This window comes from Centroberyx gerrardi, chromosome 4, assembly GCF_048128805.1.
Source record: "Centroberyx gerrardi isolate f3 chromosome 4, fCenGer3.hap1.cur.20231027, whole genome shotgun sequence".
Lineage (NCBI taxonomy): Eukaryota > Metazoa > Chordata > Actinopteri > Beryciformes > Berycidae > Centroberyx > Centroberyx gerrardi.
Window position 1 is genome coordinate 31,340,089 of NC_136000.1, and position 20,972 is coordinate 31,361,060.

At 39.8% G+C, this 20,972-nt stretch overlaps 1 protein-coding gene across 1 annotated transcript in view; it reads left to right on the forward strand.

Moving 5' to 3' along the window:
• Positions 1-20,972, forward strand: part of ntrk3a (neurotrophic tyrosine kinase, receptor, type 3a) — a 208,978-nt gene that overhangs the window by 46,598 nt on the left and 141,408 nt on the right. The gene's annotated exons all lie outside the window — the stretch shown is intronic.

The following is a 20,972-nucleotide window of genomic DNA, read 5'->3' on the forward strand; positions in this document are numbered from 1 at the left end:
AATGTTCAGATTTAAAGATATTGATTTCAGTCCAAAAGTGTCAGTATCATCCGTCAAAAACCCATAATGTAGATTCAACAACTCACAAATTTGATATATTTCTTAATATTTAGATGGTAAAAGGAGTGCGAGTTATGTGTTCTGGGATCAGTGGAAGGCAGTGCTTGCAATGCAATGCAGAGGAGTGGATGGCGGTTATGCTGAAACACCACCACTGACCCTTACTTTGGGAGGAGGAGGGTGAGGTGTCGTTGTTGATTTGCAAAACGAATGTGAAGCGGGATGATTGGATGGTTGGACGTGACCAATTTTCCCACCGGGGGGGGAAATAGGTTTTGGCGAGCTGTGTGTAATAGAGGATAACCACTGTAGGGGGAAAGAGGATCAGTCGAATACGAGAAATCCATTCCTCCCAAACTTTCATCATGAGCCTCAATTAATGTGAGACAGCGTCACCAGTGATTAGCCTACTGCAGTTGGCTCCTGGAGTCATTAACTATCTTTTTCCAATTCTTTTAATTCACATGGTGGCCATGGTCGATTAATGTGAAACCCTACTTGGAAGACAGCGAAGCACATTGGAACAGGCAAACTCAACTGGTATTTGGACAAAAAAATGTAAAACACATACCAAAATGATTCTTTGATGTTGTTGAGAGATGAACAGAGCTGGAGGCCAAATTACCCACAAAGGTCCAAATCAAAGGCTACAGCAACAGTATTTTTTCACCCAGCCCTCTCTTTTTTTGGTATTTTATTGCCTGCTCTGACTTTTCTGGTGGAAACTGAAAGAATCCCAACCAGTTTCCCCTAAAAAAAAATTGTTTGCACCTCCAAACACAACATTTTTAGTCGTTTTGCTCCAGAGTAGACAGGGGTTTGAAGTTAGCTGTCAAGAAGAACCAGGAAATGCCTCATGGGTAGTTGTTTACAATAGGCCTACATGAGTATCACGTACATCCATAACGTTAGCTAATGTTAGCAGTCAGCTATTTACTGTTCATGTTCGCTTTGTTCTACTAGCTAACACAACATGATCTCATAAAAATTTGTGAAATGAGCACAAAGTCTGAAATTACATGCTGTGGACACAAATTATGTGAAGATTACGTTCTTCCATCATGAACTGGATTCTGTGACAACAGCATGAATTGGACACAGCATTTTTACCTAAAGGTTGGCTAATGGTTAACTTTAGGCAAGTAAAACTTTGGTTAAGGTTATGGTTAAGTTTAGGCAACCTGCAAGTGCTTTTTGTGCACAAAGGGCATATTTGGATTTTAAGACTTCATGCTTATTTCACGACATTTCAGGAGACTAGCGCTAGGTGATTTTAGCTGGTTAACTGCGCCTGTGGAAAGTAGTTGTCGGCTACAACTTACACAATTACACCTAATTTCTTTTGAGATAAATATAACAGTAACAACATCGAGGGTCTGAGTGCTAGCATTAGCTAACATGGATCAACATCATGGATGTTCCCTTTAATCCAGTTGATGTAGTCTTTTATTTTACCCTCTCCAGCTCTGCTCATCTCTCTACATTTGGTATATTTTACTCATGTGGACTCATAGTCATACAGAAGTGACACAAACAAAGTGACAAATTATGTCTGTTTATCATTTTTGCTACTTGCTCTCTAGGCTATAAAGTAAAGTTCCCAGCTAGCTAAATTAGCAATGTGTTGTTTTTTTGTTTGTGTAATCTCAGCTTTGCTAACACTACGTTACCGTACTTAACACTGTCTGACAATGGAAACAACGATATCCATCTCGGGTAAAAACTGTGGGTGGATGTTCTTACCTCTAACCACCATCTTGGGAACTTGGGTCTGTATTTTCAGAAAGTGCCGCATGCACAGAAAGCAACACACAGCAGTGCTGCGGGAGAGAATGTAGCCAATCCACTCTCTTTCCTTACTGTCTAAGAGACAATTTCATCTCATCATGCAGGGGGGAAAATGTTGTTTGCTAGCGGGTGTTTTCAGACTACTCACTTTGCTCAGGCTGAGTCTTGCTATATTTTAAAAGATATTTAAACTGAGATTTGTCTGAGGAGCTTGAGTGCATGAGACAGAGCCTAAAAGTGTGTGTCTGAGGCTAAATGCGTGACAGTTGTGTGAATAAAGGGAATGGTACTAGAGGCTCCCCGTTGCTGGGAAATGACCCCTACTGCTAGAACAAAGTACAATGACAAATTCATTATCTGCGGGCGTCCTGGTGGCTCAGTGGTCTAAGGCGCGTACCATGTAAGTATGAAGTCTCGGAATTCAAATCCGTCCCAGGACCTTTGTCACATATCATCCCCCTTTCTCTCCTGTCTCTCTCTCTACTGAGAGAAACAAGAAAGAGGAACTGTCAAATAATGGTGAAAATACCCCCAAAATAATCTTCATTATATGGCCTTATTGTTTGGCCCATAACAAACCCATATAGGACGGTGCTGTCTATATATAATGATATGTGTCCAAATAAGAGCCATAATGGGACATGTGAACTATGTAACACAAAACATCCTCAAAGAAACATTTTGCATTTTGTTTCGGTTCTATTGTATTATATGTCCCCTATTGAGTCTCCCATTGTGTGTGTGTGTGTGTGTGTGTGTGAGAGAGAGAGTGAGAGCTATGTTAGCTGAACTCTTCAACAGCGGTTGGTGTGATTTAGCAAGTCTAATTCAATTGCTGTGGCATAATTCACTCTCTAGTGTGTTTACTGTTTCAATGGCTTGGCTGTCTAGAGTAATACATTCATATTTCCCTAATAATGATGTGGTACTTCAACGGTCCTCATAGGGGAAATAGGGTTTTCTGTTGAACTGGGGTTGCCGCTTTTTGAAGGATGGTCTCGCTAACGACTAGGCCACCCCGCCGCCCCTACAATTATGCTTGGGATTACATTTCGTCTTATGTTTCTATGCTACACATAGATTTATGTTACCCTCCACTTAACTATACAGCAGGCTGGGGTAACATTTGTCATGGCTGCCCTTGTGTATAAGTAAGTAAGCCTTGTTCAAGGTGAGGTGGCCCATAAACCAGGGCGTTAATCTCCTGTATCAGTGGTGTGTATCAGCTGAGATGGACCAGTACAACCAGTCTATAGCAAGGACCGACCCTCAATCAATCTCTTCTAACAAGCAGAGAGGCATTGGATTCTTTAGTTTAACTCTGAGGGTCAAGTCCCAGTCCTCCCAGTATCAGGTCGGACTACCATGAGGCCATATATCTAGTCCTATGCACGAGTATAGCCGCAATTCTAGTCGAATGTGCTGTTTTTTTACATGCTGGCACTGAAATTCATCCACAGTTATTCAACTTTCTCTCTCATGACTCACGGCATGATCTGCTCCATATTTCTTCCGTTTGAAGTTAAAAGAAAGCTGGGTTTATGGATTGTACCCTGTTCTCTGCCTTTCTGTCAGTGAAATTTTGCCTGAAAACGTCGGCGGTTGGTTATCTAGAACGCCCTCCCTCGGCTGCCTTCTATCGACCTATATTGTCAGTTCACCAGAGGGGAGCCCAAAGAATTTGTTGGGAAGTGATATATATGAATGAGAACATTCTGCAGTACATGTAGTACCCCAAAAAATCCCTGAAAGTAAACTGGATTTACTCAAGGGGTTATTGGTACCTATTCTCCAGGAGGGAGATTCACCCGCCGTGCCTCAGTTGTTTCTCCCTCAGTGCAGAAAGCAATACTGAATTCAAAAATGGCTTCACGGTTTCACTTTCATGCTTTCACTTTTCACTGTTCGTTCATCCTCAACATGAACCAAAGCTTTACCCTTGGCCTTAGAGACACCATTTGTTGCTATCGGGCGAAAACCTGAGGCGTAATGTATGTACGAATGACAGTATGAAAAAATGTCAATTACAACATTGTGAGGGTGATATGGCTGATATGAAAATATGCCAAACATAATGAGATACTGTTATGCAGAGTGAAATATAGTAAATATATAGTAAATAGTAAAAATATCGAGGTAGAGGGAATATATAACAAATTAGAAGAATATGAGAATACAAAAAACAAATGTGTACATTTACAGCTTATACACATCCTGTGCAAAATGTACATTGTATTGTATTGCATTGTATTCACATTAGCAGGTCTACAGAAGATACATATATTTACAGAAAAGTGTCTAGATGTGCAGATGTGTGTCGTAAAAACTATTCACCTTTAATTTACACATGCAGATAACAGAATGTGCAGATTTGGATATGTGCATTACTAGCTGTTCACCTTATCAAAAGGTGTAACATAGAAATTAGGACATGTTAAAGTTGCAGTAGAGTGTATAGTTTGAAGAAGTATGAAGAGGTAGTTTGGCGACACAGTACACAGCAAAATCATTAGTGTAAAGGAAAAGTTCTCCCAAAAATGAAAAATTTGAAAAAAATGGCTGAAGTGGCTGAAGTGGCTGTGAATTGGGTCTTTAGAGTTCCAAAAAGGTCAAAAAATGACCATAAAATGTGACTCCAAACAGCTTGTGCAGCGTAATCCAAGTGTTGTGAAGCCAAACGATCGCACTGCGAGTCCAAAACACCTATAGTTACATGAGGATTTAGTGTAAGTCGTTACTAAAACCGTTGTTTTTGAAAGCGTTCACGCTTGCGCGCACCCACACGCCTCGTGTTCACACTCTGTTCCACCACACCACACCCAAGTCCACACCATCACCAGAGTTAATTTAACACTAGACAGTTCGAACAGCCGCTCCAGAGCCGTATCAGCACCTATGAGAGCACAAACAACTCTCCAATCAACACTTGTCAACTCAACAAATTACTGTCACTGAAAAATCCACAACATTGGGAAACTTGCTGTGTAGCAGAAATATAAGGAAGAGCAGAAGCGTGTTGCTTTGCAAAAACACTAATGACTTGCCACTATTAATAACTGCTGCTGTCATACATGTAGCCTACAGACAGGCTGATACAGAGAGATCCCAGCCAACAGCCATTGTGAATAATGTATTACCCTGTAACATCGAATAACTACAACAACCACGCATGTACTATGTAATATGCATCGCTCTTTGCTTTACATGCCTATGTCTGCCATGAAGCGCTAATTATGCAATAGCTCTGTATGGCGATGGGAACTCATCAAACAGTAGTGGGGAATTCACACACACACACACACACACACACACACACACACACACCAAACACACAGAGACCCTCATTTTGGACAGATGGAATGTTAATGCCATGAGAATAACTAAACAGGCTGGAACTTTGAAGCAAATCATTTTCATGAATTTATCATGCTTGGTATGTAAAGGCCTTTTTTTCAAAGTCACGGTGTTTGATAAAAGCAGTGGAGAAAAAATGAGCATATTTCCTATGAAACTAGAAAATATTAGGCCTAAGCTGTATAAAAAGGAAGTACTCAAGCAGCAACATAAAAAAAATCTCTTAAAATTGTATGCGCAATCCTAGGGGAGACCGGGGCATGTTGTCACACTTTTTTCTCATTGGTGTATTTCTCAGCAGTGCCTTACTACTGAGATACTATACATATTTTTCCAGCTAGATTAAGGTCTTCTCTAAAAAATGGCATGAATAATTTGCTGGAAGCAAAAGTTATTACTGATGAAATACCACTTGACAACTTGTGACAACTTACCCCATGTCAGGGCATGTTGTTACACATGGCGGGGCAATCTGTCACATAGACAAGTGCGCTGTGTTTGTGCACACAATTCCATTTCCTCTGAAGTATGACAAACATATTCTTGTATTGAAAACAACATACTTCATCTCAACAATCGACACCCACCACACAGCAGGTAAAATAATCCCTCCCTCAGCTACCCTGGGATGCGTATGGATATGTGAGGCTGATCCAGAAGAGAGGCCACTTGCTACACAAGCCAAAGGTTTGAGGGTTCAAGTACCAAAATAATATTTATTCAGAAAAGAATGAATGTAAAGACATCATGCCCCGATATCAGTGTGACAACATTAAGTATTTACGTTCAGGTATCAAAATTGTCCTTCTGTTAGAGTGTTTTGGTATTAAGAAAGTAAACATTTTTGTTACTGGACTTTTGGCTCTAAAATGTTTAGTTTCAGACATAAAGCCACTGAGACAACTTACCCATGTGATGACTAGCCCCGCTCTCCCCTAAATATACTTAGCAAGTTCTCAAGTTGTAGATGCAAAAGAAATGTTAAATTATTAGTACAGACGTTTCAGCCATCAGGCTTTCAAAGGTGCCAGGAGGAAGAGAGGAGAATAAAATACTACCATTGGTGAGCATACAGTAGATCTGACAAAATAAATTGCATCCATTTGCTTCCCTACAACTTGGCATCTTGTATCGTTTGGCATAGCAACCGTCTCCAAGGAGGAAACTGTGGCCAATCGGGGCTCCAGCCGGCTCTACATGGGGGCAGCCATCTTAGTGCTGCTGAGACTTCCTGAACAGCAGGAAGTGGACAGATGGTGTTTGTTTCTTTCTGCATGTGTGTGCATGTGAATGTATGTGTAAGTGTGTGTGTGTGTGTTTCTGTGCGTTGCCAGGACAACGTGGGAAATATCGGCCCTCCACTCGCCTCTTCACACAGGCCCTCGCTTGTTGAATTGAAATGATGTTAACTAATCAAGGGAAACAAAAACAATGTGTCACTAAATAATGCACAAGGGTTTCTACTTAATTTGCTGCAGCCATTTTTTTTCCAGTTTATTTATTTAGCACATTCATATTTCTTCATATTCTCATTCTTCTCATTCATTCTATTGCATACATATAGATATTTTCTAGAGTTCTTTCTTATTTCATCCTACATATATTTAATATTTTGGGTCTTATTCTTACCATACAAAAATATGTCAATTTTTCAGTCATACTACTAGGACACAACACAATAGATATAAACATATGTACATACAAAGGGGCATTACGCCACATCCTCTTAACTTCCTTATCAATAACAAAATTCAGATCAAAATAACTAACTTGAAAACGTAAAAGTTGAGCTTCACATCACTCCGTTTCATTTGATGAATGTGGAATCTTCAAAAAAACAGAAAATGGTCAATAATGTCCATGCTATCTCCGGTAAAACCACCTTTATGGAAGAGTAACAATATCAGACATGCAAAGGCATATGCATATTTACATAAAATTTCTCATTCAGAAACATTACCAGCTCATGCCAAAATACAGATGTGTAAGGACATTCCATAAACAATTCTAGGTATATTATAGTTAATTTAGTTACAGGTACTTTATTATAACATAATTAATATGATTCTCTGCACTGTATTCTTCACTGGATATATCCTGTCTATATTTTTAAAGGACGCTTGAAAATCAACAAGGCGGCAATATTCCCCATGCTTCCTGATAGCTAATGTCGCCTGCCAACAATACAATTGCAGCCAGTAAACCCAGTTTGGCTTAACACTGGGCCAATCAAAACGTAGTTCCAGGAAGTAAAAAAGTGAGTCTCTGTAGACTTAAAAAGTTCCTGGGTGTCACAACTGTTTACAGAGAGAGTGCTTTGTTCGAACTTAAAAGACAATTAGATTGATACAAGTGGACAACTCATGACAAGTGTTCATTTGACTGACAAGTGAAACAACTGCGGTCTAGACAGCACTGTCACACACACACACACACACACACACACACACACACACACACACACACACACACACGCTCTGATAGAATGACTGACAGTTTTAATTACCATGGTAACACCTGTCATTTTGCAGCCCAGTCGTTCTGAAAATAGCCCATGCTAATTGAGGGTGTGTGTGTGGTTGTGTGTGTGTGTGTGCGTGTGTGCGTGTGTGCGTGTGTGTGTATTGTCTTCAGTGAGGAAATGTATTTTTGACAGTCATTACAGATAATGAGCACAGACAGTCCTATAATTTATGCAGAGCTGCCCGTCTGTAAGTATGATGGTGCTGATTGTGATGGTGGTGATGGTGGTGATGATGATGATGATGATGATGATGATGATGATGATGATGACGATGATGGTGATGATGGTGATGATGATGATGATGGTGGTGGTGATGATGATGATGATGATGATGACGATGATGGTGATGATGATGATGGTGATGGTGATAATGATGATGATGATGATGATGATGGTTTTGGCGATGATGATGGCGGTGGTGGTGGCGATGATGATGATGATGATGATGACGATGATGGTGATGATGGTGATGATGATGATGATGGTGGTGGTGATGATGATGATGATGATGATGATGATGACGATGATGGTGATGATGATGATGGTGATGTGATAATGATGATGATGATGATGATGATGGTTTTGGCGATGATGATGGCGGTGGTGGTGGCGATGATGATGATGGTTGTAGTGATGATGTTGATTTTAGTGATGATGATGATGGGATGACAATGAAAAGTTCTATTTCCTTCTCTCTCTCTCTCTCTCTCTCTCTCTCTCTCTCTCTTTCTTTATCCCCAATTGCTGCCTCTCTCACGTCCTCTTATCCCTCTTTCTCAGCTGGTCATCCCACTTTTCCCCCCTCTCTTCACCCCTCTCTCCGTCCCTCTCTTTTGTCTGTTTGCACCTCTGCTTCCCTCTTGTCCTTGTCAGTCTAAACAAGCAATGGTTTTCCTTTCATATCCCCCTACACTATATTCCAGTGTCTATCCTCCAAAGCCCCTAAATACCCCTCTATACTCTTCCATCTATTCTTTTGTTTCTCTCCTCTCCCTTCTTTTTGTCATTCTCTCTCTCTCTCTCTCTCTCTCTCTGTCTCTTTGTGAATTTGGGTCTGGTTTGTCTGAAAGAGCACCAGCTGTCCTTGAACGCTGTCATATTAATATATCTGCCTGTGCTCAAAATCCCTTCTCTCCTCTTTCTTTCCTTGTCTGTCTTTCTATATCTCTGTCTCTCTCTCTCTCTACCCCTTCTGCTTTTACCAAACTGAGCCTTAGAAGGAATCGGGAAAGTCAGTTCTGAATCTAACAGACAAATCTAACAAATATACTACTATTGGTTTTACTGGTACTACTACTGCTGCTACTGCTACTACTATTGTTTCCACTGGCATTACTACTACTACTATTAGGCTACTACTGCTCCTCTGCTGCTACTGCTATGATTCTACTACTATATTAAATATAACAGTCTACCAGTGTAAGATAAGCTAAAGTAGGACTCATATGGTCCCATGGTACGTGTTTAGTCTTTGCCCTTAACCTAGCAGAGGAATTCAGGTTTTAAAAACAGGGGCCTATACTACGAAGCAAGTTCAACAAAGTCAGGGTATGTTTGAGTTAGCCAGCTTCACTTAACCTAACATTGGCGATCCAGATAACCGGTCTCACGTAGCTGGTTATCAACTGGCTCTGTCAACCCAGGATTTACCTATCCAGCTATGAGCGCGTTCACATGAAAGAGGCGGGGTTTGTAACAAATAGCCAATCACATGCAACATGGACAGATCCAGATCAGACAATTCGAATAAGATAAGATGAAACTACTGATCCCCGTGGGGAAATAAGATAGTTGTGCAGCAAAAGTAATATGATTCAGCGGGGAAAAGGACATAGAATACAAGCGCGAAACTATAAAAATAAGTAATAGCCTAAAAATAGGTGAAAATAATAAAATAGGCTAATCAAACAATAAAAGCCATAAACAATAGACCTAATTATAGGATGATATAAGCCCTAATATTTCCTGCTGACATTTTCAACATGGGTATCGGAAAGAAATGGATAGCTACTAACATTGGGTTCTTCTCTCAAGAAGAACAAATTCTTATGAATAACTGTCAGCATTACAAAACATAACCGCGAAAAGTAAAAGTTGTTTCTGCTTTCAAGGCTAGAGAGGATTACTGGAGGAACTGCCCCGTCATTAGGACACAGTGGGCATATTTTTCATTGATAAAATAGTTTGTGGACACATTGAGGCTGTAAAAAGATTTTCTATTCATAAAGTCGGCCTCATGTTCTTCAGGGCTGCGGTAATGGAATATGAATAGCCGACATTGAACCAAACACTGTTGGGAATCCAATTAAATAAAGTCAGCGCAATTGATATATGCAACAGTAACTTTAATCCAGTAATAATATGGTCAATTAAGTAGCCTACCTGCTATATCTCCGATATAATAAGTTATCATGGAAAACAACGTGATTCTACTGGTCTGTAAACACGTCGCCCTGCGAACAGCACTTCTTACTGTCTGTTCATTCAAAAATAACAGTTTTCAGTTTTTATTGGGATTTTAATTTGTATATTTGTCCATATCGGGATCCTGTAGGAATGCTGACTCCCTGTTTCCAGAGAGCTGATTGGTCAGAAGGCCTTTCATACGTTTTGATCCGATACCCTGAACTTAACCTGCTCCGGAGCAGGTTAGCCGTGCAGCATTAGTTACCATGGTGATTTACCCCAGTTAAAAGTGAACCACGTTCGTGAGACTGAAAAGCCAGGGTTAAACCCAAAGCTAGCTCGCTAACCCCAAATCCTGCTTCGTAGTACAGGCCCCAGGTGTAATTCTCTGTCAATATTGCTAAAAGACAGATCTGATCTAATATTTTTCCTAAGTGGGTAAAACATGACTGAACCATCTATGGAATCAAACAGGCCAACTAAATTCTTAAAGAACTAAAAGACAACTGAAATTGAAGAGACGTGATCAGGGCCGATAACAAAGACCTCAGTGGTATCCAAACTCAGGTGAAGGAAGCTGTGTGTTGTGCCCACATAACTTGAATGGATAGAACAGTCATTCAAAGAATGGTCGGAGCGGCAGCCATTTTGATGTGAATGGTTGGGCTAGCTTCTGTATAAACCGACTTACGGCAAGTCGCTGAGGTGAGAAGTTTTACAGCAAGAACCAAAGCAGCTTCTCTGTCTCCTTGCTGCCATGGATTGCTAACATGCTAATGTTGACTAGAAGAGCTAGAGAGAGAAGTACAGTCTGTGATAAAGCTACATTAGCCTCGTCGTTAACGTTAGCTTTCAGTTGAGTTTTGACAGTTTCAACAGACTCATCTGCACAGTTCTCAAGCAAGTGTGACAGACATTTAATAGCCTTAATGCCCGGACTTGTGTTGTCGCCATAATATAATTAATTCCATAATTATTATCATTTTATGCTGTGCTAGCCAAATTAGCATGGCAAACAGTGGAAGGACCGTTCTATTCATTGAAGTTCTGTCGTTGTTCCCAACTTACTGTGATTGTTGTCGATCCTGAGTAGGCTATCTCATCTCATTGCTATGCCGACAAATACTATGACCTAGAGTTAACATAAGTGATGATGAGGAGATGATGAGGTGACTGATAAGAAAACATTAAGGTCCAAGTACTGAGCCTTGAGGCACTCCACACATAATTTATGAAACCAAAGAAACAAGGTTCTCCATGGAGAAAAAATTACCTGTTTGACAGGTAAAATGAGAACCAGTCCAGTGCGGTCCCAGCAATACCAAGCAAATTCCTCAATCTATCAATTAGAATAGTGTAATCAATCATATTGAAAGTTGCACTTAGGATAAGTAACAAAATATTCATCGTAAAATGATTACTAATCCTCACAAGGGCAGTTTTGACTGAAATCTTTTGTTATGAAGAATGGTTTGGGAAGAAGAAGAAGAATGGGAAGGTTTTTAAGGAGAGGCTGAAAACAAGCCCACCTACTCGCAATAGACAGCAAAGGTTAGGTAAGTCCTCGCTGCTACCCACAAATTCCTATTTTATCCATATATATGGATTTTTACCCTCTGGACTGAACTGAAATATTTTGCCAGTTCTGCAAAAAATTGTCCTTTGTTGTTACCAGAGCAGTTTGTTGACTATAATGATAGTAGAGAGTGCGTTCTTTACTGTATGGGTACGACAAGAGGTAGGAGGTAGGAGGTACAACAGAGTACCACCGCGTAGTCCCCATAATCCCACTAAAAACATCCTTAAAGGTATCATAGCTTTGATTCAGTTGTAAGAAAAAAAGTGGATTTCTGCAGACAGGATCACACTGCATTTGTTTATTTTTTTGTACTCTCTCAAGCTTGAGAAAAGCTCATGACCAAAATGTTGTCAGGAAATAATTAATTCAGAAGTGATCCTGTGTGTGCGGAAATTCAATTTTTCTCCATGGACTTGGAAATTCAGCGAGACTAATTCCCTGCACACCACAAAAGTGAATGCAGCGGTGTGTGCGTGTGAGGGTTATTTCCTATTTTTCCTCTTATGCAATGGCACAACACAGGAAGAGGGTGCTGTTCTTCCAATGCATGTGTACTGACTCTCTCTCTTTCTCTCTCTCTCTCTCTCTCTCTCTCTCTCTCTCTCTCTCTCTCTCTCTCTCTCTCTCTCTCTCTCCCTGTCTCTCTTTGTCCTGAGAGGAATACTGATCAGGGCCATAATCTCAGTAGCTATGAATAATAAACACTGTTACATCACCTACTGAAAGGAGACGGGGGACGAAGACGGAGGTAGAATCAAAGGAGTAGGTGTTACTGCACCAGAGAAAGAGAGACAGCCAGAGAGAGAGAGACACAGAGAGAGAACATAGAGAGGAAAAATAGATTTAGGTTTATCCTCTATTCATTCACTAATGGTGGGTCACCCAAGTACTACTACTGCTACTGCAATTTCTGCTAGTACTACTGGTACTACTGCTACTGCAACCATCACTACTGCGACTACTACTACAACTACTACCACTACTACTACTGCTACTACTACTACTACTACTACTACTACTACTACTACTACTACTACTATTTCTGCTAGTATTACCACTGCTAATGCTGCTACTACTGCTACTACTACTATTACTACTACTGCTACTACTACTACTGCTACTACTACTACTACTACTACTACAACTACTACTGCTATTAGTAGTACTACTACTGCTACTACTATTACTGCTAGTACTACTACTACTGCCTCTGCCGCTACTAATACTAATACTGCTACTACTACTATAGTACTACTACTACTACTGCTACTGCTGCTATTACTACTACTCCTGCTACTACAGCTGCTGCTGCTATTAAAATTGCTACTACTACTAGGCTACTGCTACTAAAATAAATGTCATATATTACATCAATTTCCCCTCTGAGATAAAACAAGCATAGCTTCAATGTTGTTGTTTTCTTTTTTTTTCAAAATAAACTATTCTTACAAGATTAATGCTGTTTCCACCTCTGCAGTGCAGTTTCAGCACTGCAACCTGCCTGCGAACCAATCCTGGGACCAAAACATGGTCAAAATCTACTGCCTCTGCTCCAAAAAAACATAAAACAATAAAGCTGAGATCTACTGTATGTAATGGGAAGATGAGCTAAAAAAGGGAAGATGAAAGGGAAGATGAAGAAGCGCTACACTGTAGGTCTCTAGAGGTTTATATACAGCATATACAGTATATGGTGAGGTGCGATTTGGGTGGGATTTACACAACTCTGCTCCTATGCGGGGAACAGCATCCTCCTCCACTCTCCTTTTTCCTCTCCCCTCCTCTCCCCTTTTCTCCTGTCTTCTCTCTCCTGCTCTCCTTCTCCTCTCTTCTCTTCTCTTCTCTTCTCTTCTCTTCTCTTCTCTTCTCTTCTCTTCTCTTCCACTGTCCTCATTTTCCCTTCTCCCCTCCCCTGCTCTCCTCCCTTTTCTCATGTCCCTTTTTCCTCTTATCTTCTGTTCTCTCCTCCTCTCCTCATTTCTTTCTCCTCTTTTCTTCTGCTGTCCTCCTCTCCTCTGCTTTCTCTCTCTCCTGCCCTTTTTCTTGTCTCTCACTCTTCTCTTCTTATTTCTTCCCCCTCTTCTCCTCTCCCTGCCGTCACCTCTCCTGTCTGTTTTTCTCCTCACATTTCTTCTCTCCTCCTCCTGCCTTCTCCTCCTCTTCTCTTCTCCCTCTTTCTCTCTCTCCTGTCATCATATCCTCTTCTCATTTCTTCTTTTCTTCTCTTCTCTTCTTGGCTCCCCCTCTTCCCCTCTCCTCTGCTAACCTTTTTTCTTCTCTCTTCCCAAATGTGAACCTTTAAGCAACACACACACACACACACACACACACACACACACACACACACACACACACACACACAATGCCAGAAGTCAATTCACTGTGTACAATAGCCTACAATAGGGATATAGGTAAACAGCCAGTCTGTCACTTTCTCAAAACCTCTGCTTTTCACATGGAAATATATCTCTCTCTCTCTCTCTCTCTCTCTCTCTCTCTCTCTCTCTCTCCCTCTACATATACATACACATATATATATTCCATTGCTGCTTTCCCATTCGTACCTCCCTGTTGGAATAGTTTCAAGCTTGAGAGAACACAAACAAATACACACACACACACACACACACACACACACACACACACACACACACACACACACACACACACACACACACAACAGTGCATAGCAGAGTAGAGTAGCACTCAGAATTATAAATCTGTCTCATTCAAACTACTGGCAAACCAGACAGTGTCTGTACACAGAAGTAAAAAAACAAAAAACATAACAGAATAAACACTTTCACTTCGCATTAGATGGGATTTTGGACTGTGGTGAAAGATCAACATGAAAAAGTAAAGTAGGAAAAGTAAGTAGAGCTGTTTGTAAAGAAAGATAATGAAATGATAATAAAGAAAGATAATAAAGATAGCATGCATTAAAAGGTGGCTAACAAATACCAGTGTGAACATGAAACAAACTACTATGTTGTACATAATAAACTATGCAGTTTAGTAAAGCATATGCTGTATAATACTTTTCTCATAAGGGCTTGCATGCCACATTCATTTATGTCTCATGCTGTAATCTCAATTTATTAAAGTAAGTTTGCTACTCTCTTTGCTGTAAAGTTTGTGTGTGTGTGTGTGTGAGAGATGACTGCGACTTTATGTGTGTGTCCATGCATTTGTGGAGTCAGACTATTGGCAGGCAGCTTTATTTGTATAGCACATTTCATACACTGAGGCAATTCAAGGTGATTTACAGAGTAATAAAAAATACAGTAAAGGTAAAAGATTTACAATTAAAAAGTGCAAAAGTACAGACAAGAGATCCACAAGATAAAAGACTTAAAAAGTAAACTAGTGCAGTTCAAATCAAGTGAAATAGAAAGATAAAAGAACACAACAAATACTCCCACTTTTAGATGCATATTGTGAGTGAACCCATATGTTTTTCTTTAATTTTCTTATCCCCTGTCCTTCCTAATTCTACTCTTGATCTGATATTTACGTCAGATCTCACTGCCTAAGGCAGACGTGAATCATAGATTCTCCTCTTGGTCCATAGATGGATGAGAATCATACAGGGTAAAGATAAAGCTCTGTCATCTAGCTCTTTTGAGTTCCTAGATAAAGCTCTGCCATCTAGCTCTTTTGAGTTCCTAGATAAAGCTCTGTCATCTAGCTCTTTGAGTTCCTAGATAAAGCTGTCATCTAGCTCTTTTGAGTTCCTAGATAAAGCTGTCATCTAGCTCTTTTGAGTTCCTAGATAAAGCTCTGTCATCTAGCTCTTTGAGTTCCTAGATAAAGCTGTCATCTAGCTCTTTTGAGTTCCTAGATAAAGCTCTGTCATCTAGCTCTTTGAGTTCCTAGATAAAGCTCTGTCATCTAGCTCTTTTGAGTTCCTAGATAAAGCTCTGTCATCTAGCTCTTGAGTCCCTAGATAAGCTCTGTCATCTAGCTCTTTGAGTTCCTAGATAAGCTCTGTCATCTAGCTCTTTGAGTTCCTAGATAAAGCTCTGTCATCTAGCTCTTTTGAGTTCCTAGATAAAGCTCTGTCATCTAGCTCTTTGAATTCCTAGATAAAGCTCTGTCATCTAGCTCTTTGAATTCCTAGATAAAGCTCTGTCATCTAGCTCTTTTGAGTTCCTAGATAAAGCTCTGTCATCTAGCTCTTTGAGTTCCTAGATAAAGCTGTCATCTAGCTCCTTTGAGTTCCTAGATAAAGCTCTGTCATCTAGCTCTTTGAGTTCCTAGATAAAGCTCTGTCATCTAGCTCTTTGAGTTCCTAGATAAAGCTCTGTCATCTAGCTCTTTGAGTTCCTAGATAAAGCTGTCATCTAGCTCTTTTGAGTTCCTAGATAAAGCTGTCATCTAGCTCTTTTGAGTTCCTAGATAAAGCTCTGTCATCTAGCTCTTTGAGTTCCTAGATAAAGCTGTCATCTAGCTCTTTTGAGTTCCTAGATAAAGCTCTGTCATCTAGCTCTTTGAGTTCCTAGATAAAGCTCTGTCATCTAGCTCTTTTGAGTTCCTAGATAAAGCTCTGTCATCTAGCTCTTGAGTCCCTAGATAAGCTCTGTCATCTAGCTCTTTGAGTTCCTAGATAAAGCTCTGTCATCTAGCTCTTTTGAGTTCCTAGATAAAGCTCTGTCATCTAGCTCTTTGAATTCCTAGATAAAGCTCTGTCATCTAGCTCTTTGAATTCCTAGATAAAGCTCTGTCATCTAGCTCTTTTGAGTTCCTAGATAAAGCTCTGTCATCTAGCTCTTTGAGTTCCTAGATAAAGCTGTCATCTAGCTCCTTTGAGTTCCTAGATAAAGCTCTGTCATCTAGCTCTTTGAGTTCCTAGATAAAGCTCTGTCATCTAGCTCTTTGAGTTCCTAGATAAAGCTCTGTCATCTAGCTCTTTGAGTCCCTAGATAAGCTCTGTCATCTAGCTCTTTTGAGTTCCTAGATACTCTGCCCCGACCCCCACATATAGTGTTCACTCATGCAAAGTGCTTTACATAAATAAAATAAAAATAAAGACATAGATAAAAAAGATAAAAAAGTGCATTAAAATCACATTTAAAATAAAATAAAAAAGATAGAAATAAATAAATATTCAAGTGCACATGAGTGTTGCCCTAGATTTCTTAAAAAGCCCTGGTGAACAGAAAAGTTTTAAGCCCTGATTTAAAAGATTCTAAAGTGGAGGCAGACCTCAGTCTTTCTGGAAGTTTGTTCCAGGTATGAGGAGCATAACGACTAAAAGCTGCTTCTCCATGCTTTGTTCTGACCCTGGGAACAGTAAGCAGACCAGCACCTGAAGACCTGAGGGGTCTGGCGGGTTCATAACATTGAAGGAGATCAGAAATGTATTTTGGTCCTAAACCATTTAGGGCTTTATAAACATGCAACAGAATTTTAAACTCAATTCTTTGGCACACAGGAAGCCAATGCAGTGATCTCAGCACTGGAGTGATGTGGTCCATTTTCTTAGTCCTGGTTAGAACCCTGGCAGCAGCATTCTGGATGAGCTGCAGTTCTCTAATAGCTTTTTTAGAGATACATGTAAAGACACTGTTACAGTAGTCAAGCCTACTAAAAATAAATGCATGAACAAGTTTTTCAAGGTCCTGCTTGGACATTAATTTTTTAATTCTTGCGATATTTTTAAGGTGATAGTAGGCAGATTTTGTAATTGTCTTGATGTGGCTGTTGAAGTTTAGGTCAGAGTCCATGACTACACCAAGATTTCTGACTTGGTTTTTAGTCTCCAGTGAGGGGGATTCAAGGTGAACAGTGACTTTAAGTCTCTCCTCTTTGGCACCAAAAACAATTATTTCAGTTTTTTTCTTTATTTAGTTGCAGAAAATTGTGGCACATCCAGTCATTGATTTGTTCAATGCACTTATTTAGTGAGTCTATTGGACCATAGTCATCAGTTGATAAAGCTATGTAGATCTGTGTGTCGTCTGCGTAATTATGATAGGAAATACTGTTGTTTTGCATAATTTGAGCTAGTGGCAGCATGTAGAGATTGAACAGAAGAGGCCCGAGGATCGACCCCTGGGGAACTCCACATGCCATTTTTGTTCGCTCAGATACGCAGTTAGCTTTGTAATAGATACAAAGTAGTCTCTGTCTTGTAAGTAAGATTTAAACCAGTTTAGGACTGTCCCAGACAGCCCTACCCATTTTTCCAGTCTGCCTATTGGGATATATTGGGAGTGATGGGTGTGTCAGATTATGCAACTTTGCAAGAGTGTGTAATCCTGTATTGTGTAACTGTCTTATATTGTGTCAGTACCTATTAGCCAAGTTAAATTCTTTGTAACTGTTGGTGAAATAAAAGATTCTGGTGATATGCGTTTGAATAAGCTGACACCACAATGTGTGTGTGTGTGTGTGTGTGTGTGAGAGAGAGAGAGAGAGAGAGAGAGAGAGAGAGAGAGATGGCCCCTAGAGCAGCTCTCATTAGGTTGTAATTAAAGTCATCTCATTGCCAATGCACTGATAGTCTGAGTGTCGCCATGGCAACCGAGGGACAGGTTGACAAGTGATTGAGCGTGTGTGTGTTTGTGTGTGTGTGTGTGTGTGAAACAGAGAGAGTAAGTTAAGCATGCTATACATATTTTATGTGTGTGTTAGTAGTACGACTCACTGGCAGATCCTTACCACTTTATTTCGCGCTATAAATACTTAACAGCTTTCTCAAGTTGGTCCTATTATGTTCAATTTACTGAAGATAGTGACCAGGGTTACACCAATATCAATTTGGTGAGATATCATGCCGATATTGGCCTTTTATTAAAGCATTCCTCCGGTGTTAGTTGGTGAAAGTTAGCCTCATTTTCCAGATTGGCATCTCTCCCTTATGAAGTTGTTGTTTTTATTTTTTTAGCTTTTGTGATAGAATATATATATTTAAATGTCCTGCCTGTTACGTAATTATCCTAACTTTTGAAAACACCGTCGCAACAGAGACTGAACTAGCTTGCTGTTGTCAGTAGCTCCAACTAATTTGTGGGATGAACTGTGGAATGCTAAAGCTAGCTTATTCCACACCGACTATTTCCAGGCGGATAAACACTCTTTCACAGCTGAACAGCTCGAAGAAACCATACAGGAGGTTAGCGATTGGTGAGAAGTGCCGTGTAAGGCGGGACTTCTGATCTAAACCAATCCAACTTATCAAGTGAAAGTGAGCATGCGCATTGATTTGAAAAAGTGGAACTTTCGTCAGTCAGGAGCTACTTTTAATTTTCAAATAAGTGGAGGTGGAGGGGTGACTTTAAAAATCTACACCTGTGAACTCCAAAGCGCTGTGGTAGCACAATGTTGCTCCAAGTTCCTTCCTGGTTATTCTTCCCTCTCTAATTCTTTTGCACTCAATGTTGGCACTGGCCCAACATACTGTCATAATATACTCATCATAGACTATGACTTCTTATATTTCTTCTACCCTCTTATATATATTTTTTCAGTCTTCTTATATTCTTATATATATTTTTTCAGTCTTCTTATATTTATTCCAAACTGCTGCTGTTGTTGCTTCCATAAATGCATCACTTCCTGTGTAGCAAAGGAATTTTTCTGGGAAAGAAGTGACCCCATCATAGGTGTTTAGAACAGCAAATGTAAAAGCTTTCATGAACTGGCTATAGGTTGAATCACTATTGTATGGTAGCAATGATACGACAACGACGTATAGTAGCAAAACAGACATTTATTTATATGAAAATGTTTCAGATTGTTACTTTAAAGATAATGAATATCAGCATAAAATATCATCTGTCAGCAGCTTCAATCCAAAAACATTGGTATTCGTATCAGTAAGTAAGTCTGTTACCAAATATTGCATTCATATACCGCTTCACTGGGCCAATTCTTTGGCTTTGAATGTATACTTGTAGTGTGTTAATGTTTATTCTGCTGACATTCAGCAAGTCTTGTCTATACTAAACAAGAGGTCCTGTTATGTTTTGTTCTGCCCCAACTGTATTAATCCTGTATTGTGTAACTGTCTTGTGATGTGTCAGCACCTATTAGCCAAGTTAAATTCTTTTTACCCGTTTGTGAAATAAATGTGATTCTGATGATGTATGCATGTTTGAATAAGCTGACACTACAATGGGTGTGTGTGTGTGTGTGTGTGTGTGTGTGTGGAGCAGTACTAAGAATACAGTTTTCTTTTCAAAGCCTATTCCATCTTGTTGATAATGCAACTTTATGGGTATACGGGAATCTCTCTCTTTCTCTCTCTCTTACACTTTATGTAGCTATACAGGTCAACAGTGAGCGAGGGACACTCAGTGTGATTTGTCTCTCTCTCTCTCACACACACACTGTCCTCTAGGTCACCTTCAGCGGACAGATTGATACTGTCGTGTGTATGTGTGTGTGTGTGAATGTGTTTGTTTGTGCTCATGACCTTTGGTGGTGTTCAGAAACTTTCCAAAGAAGTAAAACTTCACTATAAAGAGCTAAACCTAAAATGCGGTGGCAAATGAGCTGCCACCAACTGAGTGGAGTGGAAACTTTTATATTGCTAGTGTCTCCTGACAACACAGAGGACTAAACATTCCTTGGTTAATGTTTTGAGATACAGAAATGGTGCTTTGAAGCACTCAGCATGAAGTGCTTTGAAAAATGACATGGCGTATTGTTACACTGAGAAACTTAGAGCTTCAGAAAACCTTTAAGAAATTCAAAATTCTTATCTGAGGACTGAAGGCACTTCACCTCCTTAAGACTCGAAACTCTGTATGGTGACAGTTAGTTCCGGTCGAGTAATTTGATTGGACAGGAGGCATTCCATGAGTGCTGATATACAGCATAACAGCACTGGGACACTTTACAATATGTATCCCTCCGCTTTACAGGTGTTCTAAACAGTTTATAGTATGACAGCACTCCCTCTCGTGTGATATTGCTTAAATACACCCAGAATCATAAGACCAACATGGTGTTTCGAAAGCCTAAATAGGCTGTTTCATAACCTTCTTTTTATGATTTCTAACCTTTCTGGGTGTTTAACTCCTCATTGGAAGTGTCGAATAAAAACATCTAAATATAGTTTAGCATGTTATTTATTTTCCAAAAGGAAAGAACAAAAAAAAACGAAATTATTTAATTTTCACTTAAGTATTTTATCAGATTGTTTTTCCTCTTGTGAAAAAAACAAAACATATCTGCATGTCATTTCTGCTGTTCAAAAAAACTGAACACAGCACAAAAAGTAATACAAAAAAACACTTTCTCCTTGATGACATC